Genomic DNA, 7,454 nt, shown 5'->3' with positions numbered 1-7,454 from the left:
AAATACCATTAGTTCTTTAGGGAAAGCTTTGGTCAACTTGCAACAAATGTCTGCACAACAAGCAGTGCATATTGTGTTATCACTCCCACTAAACTGTAGTTCACGAAAGTGTGTATTTATTAACACATCTCCTGTCGATGATCGTGCATTTGTTCTTAAAAGAAAAAAAGACATGCAAAAGGAAGCAGATGACTCAGAAGACATAATGTGCCCATCAATTATTTGACTACTATGTTCTACGACCTCTCGCTATTGAACATGTATGCTTAGAAGAATTTGCATCTAGTTATACAAAGAAAGGACAAGAACACAAAAAATCAAGTAGACCACATGTCATTCGATCTGTTAGATATAACAAATACAAGGACATTGAAAATCACTGTAGAGAGCAATTAATGTTATACTATCCCTATCGAGGAAGTGAAACTGCAATTAAGCAACATCACACAAGTTGGCAAGCTGCATATCTTGCATTTGTAGAAATAGTCAAGAAAAATGAACAAAATTTCAAATTTGCTACAACAACTACATGGGGTGACATAGATGACGCAATGCACACAGTAGAAACAGAAACTGAACAAATATTTGACATAGATAGTTTGAAATCAAATGAAACAGAAACTATAACATTTAACAAATCGATAGATGACACATATGAAAACTATGACTTCCAAAATGACTTGGAACATTTGCAAGATACCAAGAAGTTTGCTCTACGATCTACAAGGCCATATGAAATCGTCAAACAACCACATATACTTGAAGACGTAGAGTACTATGAATTAATGCAACAATTAAACACAGAACAAGAAAGCATAGTTACTGATGTTATAACAAGAAAATTGTACATACCAGATGAGCTGATCTACTTGTTATTAACAGGAGGTGCAGGAACAGGCAAGACACACACAACCAAGGCAATCTTCCAATCCTTAGTACGCATACACAATGTGGCATTGCCTTATAACCCATCACAACTAATAGGAATAATCGCTGCATACACGGGAAAAGCTGCCTTTAATGCTGGTGGTGTGACATTGCATTCTGCATTCTATTTTCCCTTTAACAAAGTAGATTGCCCCTCACTAAACAATGAAAAATTGAACACATTATCAAAGCATTTCCAACAATTGTGTGTACTCCTCATAGATGAGGCATCGCTCGTTGGTGCAACAACACTATATCAAATTGATAAGCGCCTGCGACAAATCTTACACACACCAACTTCATACTTTGGTAATGTTGACATGATATTCTCTGGTGATCTTTACCAGGCAAACCTAGTCAGAGACTCTCTTATCTTTGAAAACCCAAAAATCAACAAAAACACAATTCCATGCGACTTCTGGCCAGAGAAAATAAAATGTTATCAATTGCACACAGCGATGCGCCAAAAAGACCCATTGTTCATTGATGTACTAAATAGGATGAGATTAAACATGCAAATAGATCAAGATATTGCTTATGTAGACAATAACTGCTATAGGATCCCACCTTCAAGCCCAGTTTTCCCATACATTTTCTATCGAAACAGAGATGTCCATATTCACAATGCGAAAATGCTTTCCCTAACAAAGGGGGAACAAATAATGCTCGTTGCAATTGACAACTACGAGATTCCTGGATCGAGTTATTTTGCCTTTGATAAAGCAATCTCATTGCCATCAACAATTACAGTTAAACAAAACATGTTAGTTGAACTATATGCAGGAAATTACAATACAAATGATGGATTGGTTAATGGTGCTGAAGGGATTTTCAAATCCTATTCATCTAATAACAACAGGCCTGACATTGTCTGGATAGAATTTTCAGACCTAGAAATTGGGAAACAACAAAGAAGCAAATTCAAACAACTATACGACATAAATATATTGCCAAATTGGACACTAATCTTTCGAATTGCAAAATTGCTAGCAATGTCTCGTAACAAATTACAAATTACAATTCGAAAACAATTTCCAATCCAATTAGCCTGTGCACGAACAATACACCGAACACAAGGGTTGACATTAGATCAACTTGCATTTGACCCAACTGGTGTCACAAAACATGGTCTAGTCTACAATGCATTATCACGTGTTAGAACTATTGACTCACTATACTTGATTAACAAATTGACACAACAAAACTTCCATGTCAAAAACAAAATAATCAATGAGATGGCACGGCTAGAAACAATTGGTGCATGGAAACTAGAATTCGCAAAAAAGAAATTTGTTAACAAGGATGTTTTATCAATTGCAAGCCTAAACACACGTAGTCTACATGCACATCTTAGTGATGTGATTCATCACAATGACTTAATGGACAATAAGATTCTCTGTTTTCAAGAAACTCATTTGTACACCTCACCAATAGACAAAGAATTCTTATCATTCAATTTTGCCATTGCACATTCTACACATGGAATTCTTACTTGCATAAACAAAAAAATATCTATTAGAGCAACAAAGACATTTTGCAAAAACAAAACAAAGCTTACCCTAAATGACATGTACTTTCAACGGCCAATTTGTTTAATGAACATTTATGCAGCACCATTTGAACAAGTATCCACGATAATGGAAATAATTAAGGAAGCAAAATCGCAACCTACATATACTAATTGTGTTTTTTTAGTTATTGGTGATTTCAACATTGACATACAACAAGAAGCAGCTCGTAGCAAACTCTTTGTACAATTTATGGAAATGGAAAACTTACATGAAATAACAAGCAAACTATCTCCGCACCAAAAAACAGTAATAGACCATATCTGAACAACTTTGCCTATAAAACAATGTGAAATAAATGTAACATGGGCTTATTGGTCTGATCACAACATATTCTATGCGCTACTACAACTCTAACGACCCTTAGTACAAACCAGTTTTAGCATGTAGCAAAATCAATGTAGCATTGATATACAAGTTTCTCTACAATTTGCTAAACTTCATATTCGAACAAATGCTGTGTTATGCAAGCAATATCAATCTCCAATGGCCATACTAAATGTCTATTTCTTGTAGCTTCCTTGCAACACTCTGCACAAACTAATCTAGGTATGTAACGACACATAGAATAACATTATGCACAGATTTATTATTACATGGAACACATTTTGCTTGTAAACCTAATAGCTTGTACTCGTGTTGTACAGATAACTAATATGAAAAGACAACACGAAGAAGTAACTCCTCCAGAGGCTTTCTCTCTCTCAGAGACTTGCAACGTCTCAGAAACTGATAAACAGATAACTAATATGAAAAGACAACACGAAGAAGTAACTGCTCCAGAGGCATGCTGTCTCTCAGAGACTTGCAACGTCTCAGAAACTGATAAAAAGTAACTAAATAACCTTTAAATCTATTCTTACAAGTTTTGTAGTACAAACATAATGTTAATTCAGATTCTTTAATATTGTTCTACAGGCAGAAACAGGAAAATAAATCTGAAATAAGAGCTAAGCATCAACTATGCACACCGATCACAATACAAGAGTTGAAAGGCCTGAAACTGGGAACAATCTTTCACAGTCAGAGTCTTGTAATATACAAAACAATGGTCGATCAAATACACGGAATTTAATTGTTACGTGCTAACCTAGTGGATAGCAAAGGGAATATGGCAATTACAGTGAATGTGCCACATAACCTGATTGCTACTATTGAAGCCAAACTTGTAGTCGGCCAGGCAATTTGTACCAGAGATTTCAAGATCTCTCCCAAAACAGTTTATGACCATGGAGACTGTACGTGCATACTTGTTCTACATGAGAAAAGCATTGTAGAAACAATCCCAGCCATATGTACCTAATACACATTTGTATCGACAACAAATATTAGCCAACTCACAAACACAACAACTGCATTCGCAATCGGCACAATAGCTGGTCTTGTAACAACTGCAAAAGAAATAGGCGTTCAATATGTGCTAAATATCAAGGATGGCCCATCTCAAAAAGACAAAGCTACGATATATACAAATTCAATCATTTATACTTTTTAACATTTAAATCATCTATACTTTTTAACATTTACTTAAAAGCAATTACATTTAACACTAGTACATTTTGCAACTCAGGTTCATCTTTTCAGTACATTTCAAGCAATTTTCAAATCCATACAACAACAAATTTCAAAACAAGAAGCACCAATGATGCTGTTTCAAAATCTTGTCAGAGGAAAAGAGCATGGATCACTACGCACTTGCAGATCCACCTTCATTACAGCCGTCACTTCGAACAGAGTACTTGCAGACCTCAGTAAACTAACTACGTCAACAACAAAGGTTCTTTCATAGTGCACAAAATATATATTATAATTCTTTATTTGTTGTTCTCCTAAATTATGCTCGTTCATTTAACGTCCTCCTAGCATTTTTTATTACAATATCTAACGCTAAACCTGTACTGAAACATGGACCAAGTTAAAGGAATGTTGACGATAGCAAACATACATGCAGAACCTTTTGTTACAATCTGCAACAATTGCTCTCTGCCCGCGGATACATTTGGAACAGTTTTCATGGATCAACTTAATTGTTCCACATGCAGAAAGTTAACCACATATCGACGCAGTTTACAATTGCATTGCATTATCCAAACAGAGGCAAATGTTCAGTACAAGTGCATTCTAAAAGACAGTTTGCTGCTAGAACTTTGTCCATCTTTAACAGGTCTGACATATGAAAAATATCTAGAAGACGTTGCTGATGTTACATACAATTTATGAGATTTCCACGTACACAACAGCTTTTTGTTGGATAGTTCGAATGTCATTGTCCGTATAGATTGACATATTTTACCCTTTGTAGGATTTGACTTTTTCAGTTTTCATGGTGTATTTCTCTCTAATCTGAAGCACACGCTAGGAGTGCCTCATCTCCTAGATGGTTCCATAAACACAGTTGATGTATATAGTCACTATAGCCACTTTCAGATGCACATTTAAGGGTTACAACTAATGTTATTGTTCTTGTAATAATTAGGCTCTCTTATAAAGAATTTTTACTAGCAGCAACTTTGTTTGCACTATCAAAAGACAAACGAGTAGAATGGTAGCAATGACTTGATTGTTGCATTGTTGAGATATCATGCTGTGAGGGTCATGGTAAAATTCCCTTGTTACACTTGCATGTTTTCGTTTTGATTCCTGTAGCTGAAACCATAAGGGATATGTAAACAAGAAATCACAGGCATATAGTCACCATTTGCTTGAATGACTTAGTAGTTAATTAATTGATTCGACAAAAAAGCAGGAGAAGCAAGAGTATATGAACCAATGGCCCTTTTCATAGCTTAGATAGCCACATTACCTTTTTGAAAGTGTTTTAATGCAACATCAAAGCTCTCTTACATCTGAAAAATACTTATATCTTGTCCGTGTTACTGGTAACTTGGTTCTATGAATCCAAGGTAATGAAGCTAACTAAGCTTAACCTATGTAATGAGCTAAGCTTATGTACAACATATCTATACCTATTACAGTAAGTGTGTTTAGTCATTTACACCTGTTTATGGCCATGTGTTCATACCTGTACATATTATGGAATTCTCTATAGCTAAGATCTGAGCAATATAAGTAATTAGGCTTGAATACTGCTCTTTATTCATCATAGTACTTAATGGGTGGGCATGATTTCCTTCAACTCAACCAATGTGCAAGTCATAAAGAGTGCGTTTGAATGCTACTTGTGTGCCTGTCATGCACTTTACTTTCCATCAATTACCAACTCACTGTCTTCTGTAGGGTTCCGGTCCAACCATTGCTGTGAGTATTATAGCTTTTTGGACAAAGAAGAAAGTCTATCATTCCTATAAAGTTTAACCCTCCATCTCACTGAAAGTGATCCAATTGTATTCTAGACAGTAATAATTTTGTTCAACCTTCTTTCCTTTATCTTTTTACTTCTGCTAATTTTGAAATATTGGTTTTAGTTTATTTTTTGGTGTGAAAATTGAAATTTTCCAAGGCTTATTATTAATTATATTTTGTGTCTTTTCTAACCTTTCCACTTTGTGTCAGTAATTAAACAAGAAAATCATGACCCGACATTGCGTTTAGGCTTATGTTTCTGAATTTTCTTAGGCATGTTGCATGATAGAGAGGTCAACTACTGGAACTTGTTTTTGCATTATTATATGGTGTGTATAATAAGTTCTTTAAGCGACTGTTGCTTGTATTTTCAGGATATCAAGTATTGTTCTCTTGGTGGCCATTTGGCCTTTAAGCGACTGTTGCTTGTATTTTCAGGATATCAAGTATTGTTCTCTTGGTGGCCATTTGGCTACTTCTTTGTAAGCTAATATTTAGAAGAGCTTTATGTTGCCACTTTTTCCTCTGTGGTTTGTACAAAAGCTCATCAAGAAGCAACTTTATTAACAAGGAAACACTCAGTTAATCTCACTTTAAAGTGACTTCAATTTTGAAGGTCATGTCTCCTCTTGTTGGTTGCAAATGGCTTTCATTTCACGCATTAAACATACTTACATTGTAGGATATAAGGAGGCATGGGTGGAAAAGGTATGGATTTTTCTTTGGTGTCTTTTAAATTGGGTCATTTTGAAACATTGAGGCAGTTTCTTGTGTTACTGGTAGCCTCGTTCTATGAATCCAAGGTAATGAAGCTAACTAAGCTTAACCTATGTAATGAGCTAAGCTTATGTACTTTATATCTATACCTATTACAGTAAGTGTGTTTAGTCTTTTACACCTGTTTATGGCCACGTGTTCATACCTGTACATATTATGGAATTCTCAATAGCTAAGATCTAAGAAATATAAGTAATTAGGCTTCAATACTGCTCTTTATTCATCATAGTACTTAATGGGTGGACATGATTTCCTTCAACTCAATCAATGTGCAAGTCATAAAGAGTGCCTTTGAATGCTACTTGTGTGCCTGTCATGCACTTTACCTTCCATCAATTACCAACTCACTGTCTTCTGTAGGGTTCCGGTCCAACCATTGCTGTGAGTATTATAGCGGATCTGTATATGTTGTTTGCTTAGGATGCCTATCTGTATGAAAAAAGGTGGGTAAGTGTCATTCTTGCTGTAATTACATCTATGGGAGGGAGGGTTAGCTGTCGGAATAAGTAAGGTAGGAATAAGACATCAATAAGAAAGAGAATATTCTCGGCCCATCCCTTGTGAATGAAGGAAGGTGTGTATATATAGGAGCTCATTATTTCTGAATAAACTAATTTCATATTAGGGTGTCACGTAATTAACTCATATAAAGAAGGCCTACCTTTGAGGGCCATTGGGTTGGTACACAAAAGGGGTGTCCGCCAACAGATATGCAGGGGGATTTTACCATAGACAAACTACTACCACAATAATAGCCTTCATAGTTGCCATGACTAAGTTAACAAGTTGGGGACATCACTAGTACTATTGTCAAAACGAGGGGAGATGAAAAATTATCTTAAGCTTACATCCCCACCATTACACCTTATACCCTATATA

Source organism: Pinus tabuliformis, chromosome J (genome assembly GCF_031772625.1).
Source record: "Pinus tabuliformis cultivar Carrire ecotype Pingquan chromosome J, CPIR1, whole genome shotgun sequence".
NCBI lineage: Eukaryota > Viridiplantae > Streptophyta > Pinopsida > Pinales > Pinaceae > Pinus > Pinus tabuliformis.
Note: the sequence above shows the minus strand (reverse complement) of the source record.